General features: G+C 42.2%; 1 protein-coding gene and 1 non-coding gene across 2 annotated transcripts in view; both read left to right on the top strand.

Moving 5' to 3' along the window:
• Window positions 1–15,589, top strand: part of RBMS3 (RNA binding motif single stranded interacting protein 3) — a 1,099,136-nt gene that overhangs the window by 67,392 nt on the left and 1,016,155 nt on the right. The gene's annotated exons all lie outside the window — the stretch shown is intronic.
• LOC114814090 lies at window positions 1,981–2,117 on the top strand. The gene has a single exon (XR_003761832.1). It is a non-coding gene; the product is annotated as a small nucleolar RNA SNORA7 (small nucleolar RNA).

Genomic DNA, 15,589 nt, shown 5'->3' on the forward strand with positions numbered 1-15,589 from the left:
TCTGTAAAATGGGAATGAAGAATGTGAGCCTTGCATGGGACAACTTGATTACCTTGTATCTACTCCAGCAGTTAGAACAGTGCTCGGCACATAGTAAGCACTTAACAAGTACCAAAATAATAATAATTATTAATTTCCATTTTACATATGAGGCACAGAGAAGTTAAATGTCTTGCCTAATCAACTCTCTCCTCTTTAATTATCAGTGCTCCTCTCTCACTACACCTCAGCCTGCACATTTCACACCTGTAACACCAAGCTTCTTGCTCTACCTCAGTCTCCTCTCTCCCCCTGTCGGCCCTTTGCTCTCATCCTCCCTCCTGTGTGGAACTCCCTCCCACCTAGAATCTGACAGACTACCACTTTCCCAATCTTCCGAGCCTTAAAATTTTTTTTATCTCTTCCAGAAAATCTTCTCTGACTTCTCACTCACCTCCCCACCCTATTCTTCCTCCCTTAGATTCTTCCTATGCATTTGAGTCCATACCCCTTAGGCATTTTGATATTCTTCACCTCCCCATCACTTATCTACACATCTGTTGCTTTTCTATCTGGAATGTGTTTTAATGTCCATCTCCGCTACTATATTGTAAGCTCCTTGTGGGCTGGGTTCATGTCTTCCGATTCTATTGATTCTTCCAAGTGTTTGGTGAGGTGCTTTATGCACAGCCTGAGTGCTCAATAAATACAATTGATTGATTGATGGTTGGGATTTTGATCTGGTAAGAGTTTCTTTGAGCGGCGTGGCTCAGTGGAAAGAGCCTGGGCTTTGGAGTCAGAGCTCATGAGTTCGAATCCCAGCTCTGCCACCTGTCAGCTGTGTGACTGTGGGCAAGTCACTTAACTTCTCTGTGCCTCAGTTACCTCATCTGTAAAATGAGGATGAAGACTGTGAGCCCCACGTGGGACAACCTGATTCCCCTGTGTCTACCCCAGCGCTTAGAACAGTGCTCTGCACATAGTAAGCACTTAACAAATACCAACATTATTATTATTATTATTGTGAAAGTATTTGGATCATTCAACTGAAACGATGGCGGCTATGGTTGCATTCTGAAAAATCATATTTTTGATAATGAATATGCCATTGCAATGCAGGAAGAATATGAAATTTTAAAATGCCTCTGCATATTCTTCTTATTCTATAATAGAAAATAATTAAAACAGAAGACTGGGTAACTTAATCATGCAGAAACTTAGCAAAATAAAAAGCCTGTGACATTTATGACCAGGCCCCCAAATTTGTATTAAAACAAATGGAAATCCCTTCCTCCCTTTCTGTACATTCCAACCTCCTACAAGTTATAGCCTATTTGCTGAAGTAAGGGAAAACGTTACCTGCGTGCCAGCTGCTGTGTGACCTTTGGAGAGTCACTGAACTTCTCTGGGCCTCAGTTACCTCATCTGTGAAATGGGGATTAAAACTGTGAGCCCCATGTTGTCCAACCTGTTTATCGTGTATCTACTCCAGCACTTAATATAATGCCTGGCACATAGTAAGCACTTAACAAATACCGTTAAAATACGTTCAGGATTCCTCCAGAAACAGATTTCCCTAAAAATTAAAATGAAAATGCAGATCATCCTCTATTTAGGAATGACTGTTTGGTTTTCATTAGGTTTCCCGTGTGATTTTCCAAAGACAGGGGTGGTCAAGTGTCATGTGACTCTTCTTCCTGCACATGTGCTGCATTATTATTTTGGCATAGTAGCCAGCCCCTTTAGGAGTAGTGGATCCCTGCCCATGTGGGCCTGGAGTGGGGAGGATTGCAGTGCCTGGTCCCCACATCGGCTCTCTCTCGATCGCTGCTGCCAGTCAACCTATCAGTCCTACATATTGATTGCTTACTGTGGGCAGAACACTGTCTTGAGCACTCGGGAAAGTGCATTGCAAAAGAGTAGGTAGTCACAACCCCTGCCCGCAAGGAATTTACAGACTAGAGTGGGAGACAGGCATTAAAGTAAATTAGAGCTGGATATCCCCACTCAGGGTGACTCCAGGAGAGTTTTCAGTACTCTACCAGCTTCGACTATGGGAGGGAGAGTCAAGAGAGGCAGACCCATTCCATTCCTAGCTTGGCCAGTGGCTAGTGAGTGGAAGGCAATCTGCTACAAGTCAAAACTCTCCTGTGCTGGGCAGCGGCAGCATGGAAGACAGTCAAGGGTGGAGACTCAAGTTGACTGCATGGAATAATAATAATAATAATAATAATGATGTTGGTATTTGTTAAGCACTTACTATGTGCCGAGCACTGTTCTAAGTGCTGGGGTAGATACAGGGTAATCAGGTAGTCCCACGTGAGGCTCACAGTCTTAATCCCCATTTTACAGATGAGCTAACTGAGGCACAGAGAAGTGAAGTGACTTGCCCACAGTCATACAGCTGACAAGTGGCAGAGCCGGGATTCGAACTCATGACCGCTGACTCCCAAGCCCATGCTCTTTCCACTGAGCCACGCTGCTTCTCTAAAGGAGGTGATGGTCAACCACCTCCGGATTGTGACCAAGAAAACTCTGTGGATCCACTACCGGAACAATGGCAGATGGAGGCAGGGTGTTCTGAGAGAGATGTGTCCATGATGTCGCTATGGGTCGAAGATGACTTGCCAGCATAAGACAAGAAAGCGGGATTTGTACATATGTGCCATAGGGGCTGGAGAGGAGGGAAATGTCCAAGGGCTTAAGGGGGACAGGGTATAGGTGGCACAGAAGGGAGGTCTAATCAGGGAAGTGAGGATTTAGCTGGGAAAAGTCTCTTGAAGGAGAGAAGATTTTAGTAAGATTTTGGAGAGTGGTGGTCCTTCGAATATGAAACAGGAGGGAGTTCCAGGCCAGAATTAGGATGTGGGCATCGGATCTGCAGCGAGAAAGAGGAGATCAAAATACAGCAAATAGGTTGTTGTTGGTGATGCGAGGTGTGCAGGTCAGCTTACAGGAGGAGATCAATGAAGAAAGGCAAGAGGAAGAGTGCTGATCGAATGCCTTAAAGCCATTAGTAAAGAGTTTCTGTTGCAGAGGTGGATGGGAAACGGTTGTAGGGTTTTGAGAAATTGGCAGAGGGGAATGGGCATTTTGGGTAGAAAAATGATCCGGGCAGCAGAGTGGAGTATGGCCTGAAATGGGGAGAGACAGGAAGGAGGCAGGGAGGTCAGTGAGGAGACTGAAGCTTATTCTGCTGAGGAGGCTGGATCAGCAGAGTAATAGTAATAATGTTGGTATTTGTTAAGCGCTTACTAGTGTGCAGAGCACTGTTCTAAGTGCTGGGGTAGATACAGGGTAATCAGGGTGACCCACGTGAGGCTCGCAGTCTTCATCCCCATTTTACAGATGAGGTAACTGAGGCACAGAGAAGTTAAGTGACTTGCCCACAGTCACACAGCTGACAAGTGGCAGAGCCAGGATTCGAACCTCTGACCTCTGACTTTCAAGCCCGGGTTCTTTCCACTGAGCCGCAGTAAGCAGTTAGAGTGTGCAGGAAGGGGTGGATTCTGGAGGTGTTGCAAAGGTAAAGCTGATAGGATTTGGTGATAGATTAACTGTGGTTTGAATGAGGGAGAGGGGTCGAGGATCAATCAACTAATCATATTTTTTGAGCACTTAATGGGTGCAGAACACTGTACTAAGTGCTTGGGAAAGTGCAATATATAGAATTGGTATCCATGCTCTCTCCCCACAAGGAGCTTACAGTCTAGAGGGATAAAAACAAAGATAAGGGTTTGTGCCAAGGGGAATGGTGGTGTTATCTATACTTACATATCAGTAATTTACTTATTGATGTTAATGTCTGTCTCCCCCTCTAGACTGTAAGGTCATTGTGGGCAGGGAATGTGTCTGTTACATTGTTATGTTGTACTTTCCAAAGCACTTAGTACAATGGTCTGCACACAGTAAGCGCTCAATAAATATGATCGACTAACTGACTATATTGATGGACAAATCTGAGAGAGGACAGCGTTTGGGTGGGAATCAGTTGATCAATTAAGGTATTTATTGAACGCTTACTGTGCGCAGATTGCTGTACTAAGCACTTGGGTAAGTGCAATATAATAAAGATGGTAGATGCAATCTGTGAAGTCAGTAACAGCAATGAGAAGAAATCGGTCTATATTGCAGAAAACTATGAATTATGCCTTGCTTTGTATCGCATGTGTCAAAGATTATTACAGTTTAAAATTTCACAAGGATTTTATGAATACACTATATTTTAGTTTGTAGCAGTGTATGCCATTTGGAAAAGTTTCATTTGGTAACTTGGAAAAAATAACTTGTTAGTCGGCTCGTTGTTGTTGTTCCGATGACATTTAAAGATGGCTGTTCATTTCTGTGAATCTTTACAGGCTAGGAAGCAAGTGTAGCCAGAGAAGACGAACGAATCGAAAGGCTGGTCAATACGTTATATTTGTTTGGCTGAAGGCTAGTTTGAGAGAAAAGTTACTGCTGGCCAATTACCCTTTTTCATGCTGGTATAAAAAATATCCCATTTCCGTAACACTTCTTTGGTATTTTCTAAGAGTAGTATTTGGAGAGAGCTAAAATTAGATTAAAACAAATTATTGAAACGTATTCCATTGTTTATCAGGTTTCCTCCTCCCACATCCGCCCAAATTCATGCTTTATGCTTTGAAGTTGATACATCAACATCCCTTTCATGCAGTTTCCTGCTACCAGATATTTGGATGCTGGAGGCAGGGCTGTGTTGTGTTGGTTTAATTTCTGCTTCATTCTGCAAAAAGGGCAACCGAGTGGAGGTTTAGAACCAGCAGACAGAGAAAAGAGAAAAAGTACTTTTAAAAGGGGCCATAACACTTGGGATGACATTATCATTGGCTTTCTTTATTCCTTTTTAAGAGATTTGTTCTCTGTGGAATATTGAGGTAGTGTGACTCTAGCTTGGGAAAACAGAGGGCGTGAAGGGTGAAACAAATCATAAAACCAGTAGAAGAAATCTGGAATATTTTCATTCAGTTCTGGAACACTGAATTACATGAGAGACATGTAAGTTTTTCCAACATTGATTATTCCAATTGTTTTTACCAAAGTGCAACTGTATTGTACTCTCCCAAGTGCCTAGTATAGTGCTCTGCATAAAGTGCTCCATAAATAGCATTGATTGATTGAAGGGAAATAGTTTTGTTATAAAAATCTCCTGAAGTGGCACTTTGCCAACCTCCTCAAATAAATTTCTTAAATAAACTTCACCTTTTCAGTAGCCACCGAAAAATCCATGTCATTTATTATGGCGGCATTCTCGTGTACCCACCCTTCCTATAAAATGAGAACTGTGTTCTTGTGAGTCCTGAGTTAAAGGAAATGTGTACTTTCCTCCTCTCCCATTTTGATGCCATGCACACACATACATGCAGTTTGTTTTTTCGTAATGTGACATGCCCAACCCATCCGGGCTTGCTATGTTGGAAGAATGTTTTCTGATTCTCTCATCACACTCTAGCCAAGCATATATCAAAAACACTCTAAGGCAGAACCGCGGATACTCACGTTATCTGTTTGTTCATTCATTCAATAGTATTTATTGAGTGCTTACTATGTGCAGAGTACTGTACTAAGCGCTTGGAATATGCAAATCGGTAACAGATAGAGACAGTCCCTGCCCTTCGACGGGCTTACAGTCTAATCGGGGGAGACGGACAGACAAGAACAATGGCAATAAATACAGTCAAGGGGATGAACATCTCATTAAAACAATAGCAAATAAATAGAAGCAAGGCGATGTATATTTTATTAACAAAATAAATAGGGTAATGACAAAATAAATAGGGTAATGGTTCATATTTATGTTGATTTCTTGATGACTGTTCCTGTGTCTCCTCTTCGATTTTGAGCCTTGTGATGTGACCAGGTCTACTAATTCTACTGTACTCTCCTACATACCTAATGCAATGCTCTGGCTTAGTAGATGCTCAATAAATATGATTGATTGATGACTGATTGAAAGGTACTATGACTGTTCTTTAACTTGTCCTCTAAACTTTAAGTGTGCTGTGGGCAGAGACTGTGTCTACTCACTCTGTTGTATTTTACTCTCCCAAGTGCTTAGTACAATATTCAGCACTCAATAAGAACTCAATAAAATGAATGCCATGGATTGATATTCTCAAGTTCTTACTTACACATTCCTAGGACAGCCTGAAAGCTCTCGATAAATACATGTTAACTGCCTGACTGGTTGGATATGAAGAGCAAGGGACACTCAGAAGATATGGAGCTTAAACTCCTGCCATCTGGTAAATCTCCACATGAATTATTTTGAGTTATCTGTCACCAAATTTCCTCAGGTATATCCTAAATGCCTTTGCATCAATTTAAGTTTGTGCCACATCGAGGATAACCCATAATACCGCTCTAAATAAATTTTCGTAATTATGTGTGCAGGCTGTTTTGCATTCTTTTTCTTACTGCTGTTTCTCTGTTTCCCTTCATTAGCCCATTTTGCTGATGATGAGACCGAGGGGCAGTTACCAAGGTCGCCACTTGAGCTGTTGGAGAACCAGCTCTTGAGTTTTCAAAGTGCAGATGGGTCCACTCTTCTTTTGTGTAATCTCTTCTTTAATTAGTAAAAGTGAGAATAGCGTGTACTGTAAAAGCACAGTCTAATTATTCCCTTGAATATAATGGGGAAATGGACATCTTTGTTTTCCCTTATGATGGGAAAGGACCATGACCATCTTCCCAACTCGTTCAACCCCTGCGTAAAGATGAGTGACCACAAAACAGCCACACTGTTCCCTTGTGTATCCAGTCCATACTGTCGATTGATACTATTTATTAAGTGCCTACACAAGTGCAAAGCACTGTATTAAGCACTTTCATTCATTCAGTTGTATTTATTAAGCACTTAATGTGTGCAGAGCCCTGTACTAAATGCTTGGGAAAGTACAGTACCACAATAAACAGTGACAATCCCTGCTCACAATGAGGTCACAGTCTAGAGTTGGGGAGACAGACATCAATACAAATAAATAAAATTACAGGTATACATATAAGTGTCGTGGTGCGGGGAAGAGCTAAAGGAGCAAGTCAGGGTGACACAGAAGTAAGTGGGAGATGACGCATCTGGGAAGGCCTCTTGGAGGAGATGTGCCTTCGATAAGGCTTTGAAAGGGGGGAGAGTAATTGTCTGGCAGATTTATATTTATATTCATTATTATTATGTATATTAAGTCTGTCTCCCCTTCTAGATTGTAAGCTCACTTTGGGCAGGGAATGTGTTAATCAACTCATACTCTCCCAAGCACATAGTACAGTGCTCTGAACACGGTAAACACTCGGGAAATTCCAATAATTGATTGATTGACTATGAGAGCATAATAGAATTAGTAGATATGATCTCAGCCTTCAGAGTGTACATTCTAACAGGGCAGATAGCCACTAAAATATGTCAGCGATAGGGCTCAGAAAAGGAGCACGATTGAGTGGGCAGAGAAGAGAGTAACCACCCTCAATATATCTTTGGTGATTCTTCTGTCCGTCAGTTATGCTGATGGAGAAGACGTTTGTTGCTGTCAGGCCGGGCCTGTCTGGAGGGAAATATGGTGAAGGGCAAAGAATGCTCCTTTTTCCTTGGGGATGACTGGGCTAGCACTCAGCTAGCTCCCTCCAGCAAGGATAAAACCTAACCATACAAAGGGAAGTCATCCTTCAATGAAATTATATATTTGTACATCTTGTCTTTCCCATACTTACAGAGGTTCATAACAGACCTTTTACTGCTTATATGGATGGAGGATTTGTAGTTACATTTTGGAAGAAGACCTATGTGTAACATACCTGTTATGGGAAATAAAGAGATTTCTGGTTATCGACCAGTCTGTTCATGGTCTATGGATTGTTTTTGATCACTAAGTGTTAGACATTTGGGAGGTAGTGAAACCGTAACACCAGTAGAGTTTGTTTTTGATTTTTATTTGACCACTCCCCATGCATTCCCTAGCCCCCCCATCCTGTTACAGTTTATCAGTCAACCTCAATTATATTTACCGAGCACTTACTATATGCAGAGCATTGTACTAAGCTTGGGTGAGTGCAGTGTAACAGAGTTGATAGTCACATTCCCTACTCACAGTGAGCCTGTATTTAGAGGGCCAGGCAGACATTAATGTAAATAAATGTAGATAATATAAATAACTTAAATGTAAGAGCTGTGAGGCTGAGGGAGGGGTGAATAAAGGATGCAAATCCAAGTGCAAAGATGACAGAAGGGAGTGGGAAAAGAGGAAATGAGAGTATTTGGAGCCAAATTATAAGGTCTAACTCAGAAACAGATCCTCAGCCCAAGCAGCTGTGAGAACCCCGGGGCCCTAAGAAGTTCAGGTTCCTCCCAGAGTGAATCGGTTCATCACAGGAGCATTTAAAATGTGAACCTACTAACAGCTGTGGCTGTCGATTCATAGAAAGAGTTAAAAAGTACTTCAGCATCCCCCAAACTAATGTCAGCACGTTGCTTGTTTTGTGAAGATCTGTGATAACTATTTGTTTCTAACCCTAGAAGAACTAAATTTATACAGATTTATATTGTTTTCATCCTAGAAGATATTGTTTTCTCCACTGATTGACAGAAAACGGATGCCCGTGTTCTCCTTTCTTTATCAATTATTTTAAATATACTCTGGGCAATTTCAAAATTTATGCCATGGTTTATGAGGATGACTAGCGAGCTGCAGCCAACTTACTTTAAACTTTCAGGGTTGATTGAGTAGAGGTTGGTTTATTTTAGTCTAATATAGCCTAATAGTGCCCAGGGTATGAGGAATTAAGAATGCTTATAAAAATGGTAAATTTACCCCACAGCTCAGCTGATAATCTTCTTTGGTCTGCAGATGTTCATGCCTCCAGATGCATTCCCTTGGTACAGAAGGAGGGATTGGTGGCTCTTTTACTGATTTTTAAAGGTTTCTCAGGCCATTCGATTTGTTTCAATCTGTCTGTAAGGCATGGCTGCTTTGATTTGAATAACATTCACCATGTTGTGGTTTGATCAGTAAAATTAGGTCCATGGGAATCTTTCTTACCACATCTAAATATGTAACTCTAAAGGCTGAGGGGCAAAAACATTTAAAATTATTCTTTATGGGGAAGAGACGTGGCGGTGGAGGTGGTACTAAATGCTTGGGAAAAATACGACAGCTCAGAAGGAAGACAAAAGTTTTACTGTTAATGTAATCAAAATAAATAATTAACTAGACAGTTGAGTAGGTACCTGTTGTTTCTAATGACATCAGACCTTCGATGTCAGATTATTGTGCACGGATTGAAATTATCCAATTTTAGATAAATGTGTATACAAGTTTCAGAGCACTGGCCTTGGGCATGCTATTTCTTTGAAGGTGAAGATCACGTCTTTAAAGTGCCTACTACAGTTATCTCCCAACAGTCTACTGCTCTACCACATTGCATGAGACTAAATTTCACTACATTCTTAAATTCTTTATAATGATTGTGGTGTTTGTTAAGTGCTTACTATATGTCAAGCACCATTCTAAGGACTGGGGTAGATGCGGTCAGGTGCAGTCCCTGTTCCACATTGGCTCAGAGTCTAAGTAGGGGGGGAGTACGGGTAGTGAATCCCTATTTTGCAGGTGAGGAAACCGAAGCACAGAGAAGTTGAGCGACTTGCCCCAGGTCACACGGCCTGCAAGTGGCAGAACCGGGATTAGAACCTAGGTCCTCTGACTGTCAGTCTCGGACTCTGTCCACTATTCTGTTTTTCCTGCTTGCACGCGCACCACTTCATTTAGCTATCCTCAGCTGCGTGCGTATCCTGCTGTCATCCATTCTAATCACACGTCCCAACCGTAGAAGCTTAGCGTCTATGAGCATTTCCTCCACGTAGGTGAGCCGACCGGTAAACCTCCTACTCCTTTAATGTAACAGATCAGACATGACATTAAAATTGTGGTTCAAAGCCCTCTTGAAACTCTACCTCTTTGAAGGAGCTTCCCATGTTGAGTATTTTTCTCACTTGGTTTCCTCTTCGCAGCACTTATGAACCACCTTAGCATGTTATACTTACACCTTCCCACTGTACTTCTGTACTTCTCAATTTCCCTGCCCTCCTATTTAAGCACTCTTACTTCTCTCTGTAAATTATTATATGTCTCTCTTCCCCATTAGAGAGTAAGATCGGAAAGTGTGGATAGAGATCATGCCTCCTCCACATATTGCACTCTCCCAAGCTCTTAGTACAGTAAACACTCATTAAATATGATTGATTGATTGAGTGATTGGTTCCACAGTGGTTTCAGAGTGTTATGGAAAGAGATTGCCAAGGGTTTAGCAGTTTCAATAAATATTGTTGATGGACTGACTACAAGAAAATTGCCTTACTTCCAGGCATCGATAGTTTCTCTTCCTGGCACACAGATTGACTGCAACTGCAGAGCTCTGAAGAAGTGGAGATTACCTAGTTGGTTTACTTCACTGGACCACCTGACTAAATAGTTAGTTGCAGTAATAGTAGTAATATTTATTGAAAACACTCTACAGTGCACTGAATGAGTTGCTTGGGAAGTATGAAAACTAAGTGACACATTTCCCGCCCACTCTAACAGGGGAGATCAATAAGAATATGTTCAATGAGAGTGGTCAAAATAAATAATTGATTGTACATTTGGGCATACATTTATGAGTGCTGAGGATGGGCATACATAAATTCTTAAGTTTTAGAGTTGGCTGATAGGTTCATGAAACAGCATTTCCTAAGAGGAAAGAGCGTGGGCCTGGGAGCCAGAGGGCCTGACTTCTAATGTCAGCTCTGTGTGACCTTGGACAAGTTACTTAACTTCTCTGTGCCTCAGCTTCCTCATCTGTAAAAAGGGGATTAAATCCTACTTCCACCTATTTAGAGTATGAGCCCCATGTGGGACAGGAACTGTGTGACCTTGAGCAAGTCACTTCACTTCTCTGTGCCACGTCTGTAAAATGGGGATTCAGTAGCAGTTCTCCCCTCGTACGACTCTCATTTGGGACCTGATTATCTTGTATCTACCCCAGTGTTTTGTACAGTGCTGGGACGTAGTGCTTAACACAGTTCACATATTGTTGTTATTATTATTCATGAGGCTTGGTGTCCCGGGAAATTAATTGGGAGAGGTTTGTTGGAGAAGGTGGGATTTTAGAAGGGCTTTGAATCTGGCGAGAGCTGTAGTCTGTAGGATTGGGGAGAAAAGGATTTGCAAGCATGGGGACAGTGAGTGAGGGGTCAGAGGTGGGAGAGTCTAAAGTGAGGTACAAAAATAAGGTTGGCTTAGGGGGAACAAAGAGTGAATTAGGGAATAATGGGTGATGAACGCAGATAGGCAAGTTGGGGCTATAAAATCCTTCAGGGTATTAATTATCCATTTTGACTGTCTCTATACAACACATCAACCAGGTTATTGATGGCGTTTTACTTCACGTCGTACCAAAATGAAGAAACCATTTCTGTCAGGTGACATATGTTTGTGAGGAATCTTATTAAGCCTGCAGCTGTTTCCATACCTGTCGGGCAGGAGCCACCTCATAGGAGTTCTCTAGCCTTAGAGGTAGGAGGAAATGAGAAATGCAGAGGAGAGAGGAAGATTTGGGAATCATCTGCAGAGGGTTGGAAATTGAAGCTATGGGAGGGGATGAGCTCACTCAGGAAATGAATGTCAGTAAAATAGATCCTTGAGAGACATCCACAGTTAGGGAGTAGGGGGCAGAGAACCGACTAGGATGATTGGCCAGAGAGATAAGAGGAGAACCAGGAGAGGACTGTGTTTGAAAAAATAGGATTAAATAGTGTTTCCAGAAGGGAATAGTTTGCAGTGTCAAATGCAGTTGAGAGCTTGAGGAGGATAAGCAGAGTAGGCTCTACTAGATTTGGTGAAAAGGAAGACATTGGTAACCTTGGAGAGAATGGTCTTAATGGACTGAAGAAGCTGGAAAGTGGATTGTAGAGGGTCAAGAAAATAGTTGTTGGGGAGGAAGGGGAAGAAATGGAGGCAGCAGGTGTGTACAGTCCATTCAATGAGATTGGAAATAAATGGGAGAAGGGTCATGTTGTGATAGCCAAATGCTTCAGTGAGGTTCTGAGAAATGTTTTTCTTTGTTTTTTTGGGTTTTTTTTAAGGATAGGGGAAAGATCCTGGTTGTGTTTGAAGGCAAAATGCGAAGATCCATTGGAAAGCGAAGGGTTGAAGAGGGGGATCAGATTAAAGAAGTGGGAGCACAAGGTTTATATAAGCTGTTCTGCCCCCAGTTTCTCCAGAGCACAGGCCTGATAGAAGGACCTGCGTTCTAATCCTGGCTCCACCACTTGTCTGCTGAGTAACCTCAGACAAGTCTCTTCCCTTCTCTGTGCCTCAGTTACTTCATCTGCAAAATGGGGATTAAGATTGTGAGACGCATGTTTGACATGGACTGTGTCCAGTCTGATTAGCTTGTATCTATCCCAACAATTAGAACAATGCCTGGCACATAGCACTTAACAAATACCATAAAAAAAACCAAACCAAAAGAAAACTTCATCATTCTCTTCTCCTCTTTCTCCAGTTGCCCCAGGGAATCAACATATTGAGTCTCTTAGTATAGCCCTCAACCTCCAAGTCTCACTGTTTTTCTTCTTTATTTGCTGAGACAGTATTTGTTCAACTGGTAAACTTTAAGCTCTTAGCTGTTAGTCCTCCTTGTAATGGATCCCAAGCCAGTCTTCCTACTTAATGACAGTAGGGATAGGAAGTGCTTATTGACCCATGAATGCAGGAAACCAGACACAATCTGCTTAAAATATAATTACTCAACTATCCGCTGGCTCCAGCAGGAAAATAATTACTCAGAAAAAAAGGAAAATCCAGGAACCTCCCCTATCCATGGGTCCATTACCCCTTTATTTGGGTCAGAACTGGTCTGTTGTCTGGGCAACAGTGACTATTTCATTTTTACTTGCACCGTTCGGCCTCTATCACTCTCCTCCGCTTTGTCGAAGATGGATCCCAGTGGCTCGGATGGACGGGGAATGAATACCTATGCCTAAACGAAAGGAAAGGAAAAAAGTGAACAAGCCTGTCATATGCTCAGGAACTGAAGTAGAAGAATGATCTGATGTTGAAAATAAAAGGGAAAATTCTGAGTAATAGATTCAAAGGGTCAAGGAGTTCATTAGATAGGGACAAAGCCGGTGACATAAACAGTGATAACCAAGAACAGGGGATGATAAATGAAAATAAAAGAATTCAGGGACTCAGCCATGGGGTATCACACCAAAGTTCAAGTACATGATATAGTCATTTAGAGGAAATCAATATTTGTTTCTTCTCAAGACTTGACTCTGCTGTGAATCTTACCCTGCAGCCAGTGTTGGGTCAAATTCTACCTGTAGACACTGATTCCTTTACAAAGTGGGAATCTATTTGAGGGTATTTGAAGGTAGAAATTGACCTATTAAGAGCAAATGAGTTAAAATGACCAGAACAAATAAACTTTTGGTAGCAAAGCACAGAAATCATTTGTCCCTATCAAAATCTAATTTTGTGCAGCTTTTCTTTATTCTTAAGAAAAAGGAGCATTGGCAGATTTGTTAAGATGCTGTTTTTTTGAAAGAAGAGTTTTTAGGGGGCTTCCTTTGTTCATTAGAGATTGAAACTCAAATCATATCAAAGGAAAGTCTGTGGTAATGTGGCTTCTGGACAATTTTGCCCCCCAACTTGGAGTGTTCAGAGGAGGAATACCCTTCAATTACAGTCATGTTATTTCATCCAGTCCTTACAAACTGACCATTTCTGTGGTTGACATCAGCCCCTCCACTAAGGGAGACTATATCCCAGGGAGATGTTTTAGATTATAGAGAGGTCCTTGGACAAGGACTTAGTGTTTACAACATGGCGTAGCGGATAGAGCACGAGCCTGCGAGTCAGAAGGTCATGGGTTCTGATCTGGCTCTGCCACTCGTCTTCTGTGTGACCTTGAGCAAGTCACTTCACTTCTCTGCATCTGTTACCTCATCTGTAAAATGGATTATGGGTTAATTATAAAAATATAATTAACTGTGAGCCCCATGTGGGACAGGGACTGGGTCCAACCCGATTTGCTTGTATCCACCCCAGTGCTCAGTACTAGTGCCTGGGACATAGTAAGTGCTTGACAAATTCCACAATTATTATTATTATTATTACTTCTCCCATCAAGGTGGCTGCATGGACAGGACAAAACAAGGTAGGGAAGTAATGGACGGGAGAATAGCAAGCTCCAGCCCTTGCGTCTCTGACACGGAGGTGGAGGAGAACCGATGCAGACCATTCCGCCTTTTAGGGTCCTTGGAAGTTCCTAGATAATAGAGGGGGATTGGACTTTGCTCCCTTGCCTGGAAAGTCAGGACAGAGTCAGTGATAAAGATGGGGCCATCGTGGACATGTGTATTCTGAATTCTACATAACAGAGAAGACGTGTGGCCTAGTGGAAGGAGCCCAGGCCTGGGAGTGAGGATAGGGGTTGTAATCCTGGCTCCGCCACTTGCCTATTGTGTGACTTTGGGGAAGGCATTTAACTTTTCTGTTCCTCAGTTTCCTCATCTGTAAAATGGGAGATTCAATACCTGTTGTCCTTCCTCCTTGAACCGTGAACCCCGCATGGAACAAGAACTCTTTCTGACCTGATTATCTTGCATCTTCCTCACTTAGAACAGTCATAGCATCACCCCAGATATTATTATTAGTAATAGTAATAATAATAATTTATATTAATGTCTGTCTCCCCTCTAGAGTGTAAGCTCGTTATGGGCAGAGAATACGTCTGCTAATTCCGTCGTAATGTACTCTCCCAAGAACTTAGTACAGTGCGGTGCACATGGTAAGTGCTCAATAAATACCTTTGATTGTTCGATTGAATAATCACAGTAATATCCCGTTCCAAGTGTGCAAGAGAACAGATATGAAACTGCTGTCATACTGCTGAATTTGGTCAAGAAATATTAGTCAATCAGTGGTACTTATTGAGATCCTAGAGTGTGCCAAGGATTGAACTAAGGACTTGACGATGAACACTCAAAATGAAACATGTTCTCCGTCTTTAGGGAACTTACAGTCGCATCCTCATGCACACAGATATCATTTGCACAGTGACTGGTGGCTGGATTCTTTAGGATCCTTTTATGCTAGTACAAGGTTCCTTCAGAATCTAGCCTCTGTTCTCGATGCAGACGGTTTGTGATCTTAAAGTCTCCTGCAGTCCAGATGGGCCACATGGGGCTCTTTGGGACCCGGAGCTGAAGAGGTTCATCTTGTATTGGACTCAAGGTTGTACTTAATTGCTTGAGAGCTTTACCCGGGTCTGCCCTAGCAGGTTTGGGCTTTTGCCCTCTAAGGGGAAGAGATTAGCTGTCGGAAGACTTTGATTCTATTGAAAGTATAAAGCCGAGGCATTTAAGCAGCTATCCCTGGATTCGGCGATCCTCTCTGCTATATGGGCTTGGCTGTGATCAAGCCTCTCTGCTAGTGCTGCAGTTGGCAAACATTAGGGGAAAGATGGTTTCCAGCCCATCAGTGAACTAGTCCTCTGGAAAGCAGGGATCTTTTGTATTTACAGAAAAAATAACTTTCCGATTGCAACAGTTGCACTG

Source organism: Ornithorhynchus anatinus, chromosome 8 (genome assembly GCF_004115215.2).
Source record: "Ornithorhynchus anatinus isolate Pmale09 chromosome 8, mOrnAna1.pri.v4, whole genome shotgun sequence".
Taxonomy (NCBI): domain Eukaryota; kingdom Metazoa; phylum Chordata; class Mammalia; order Monotremata; family Ornithorhynchidae; genus Ornithorhynchus; species Ornithorhynchus anatinus.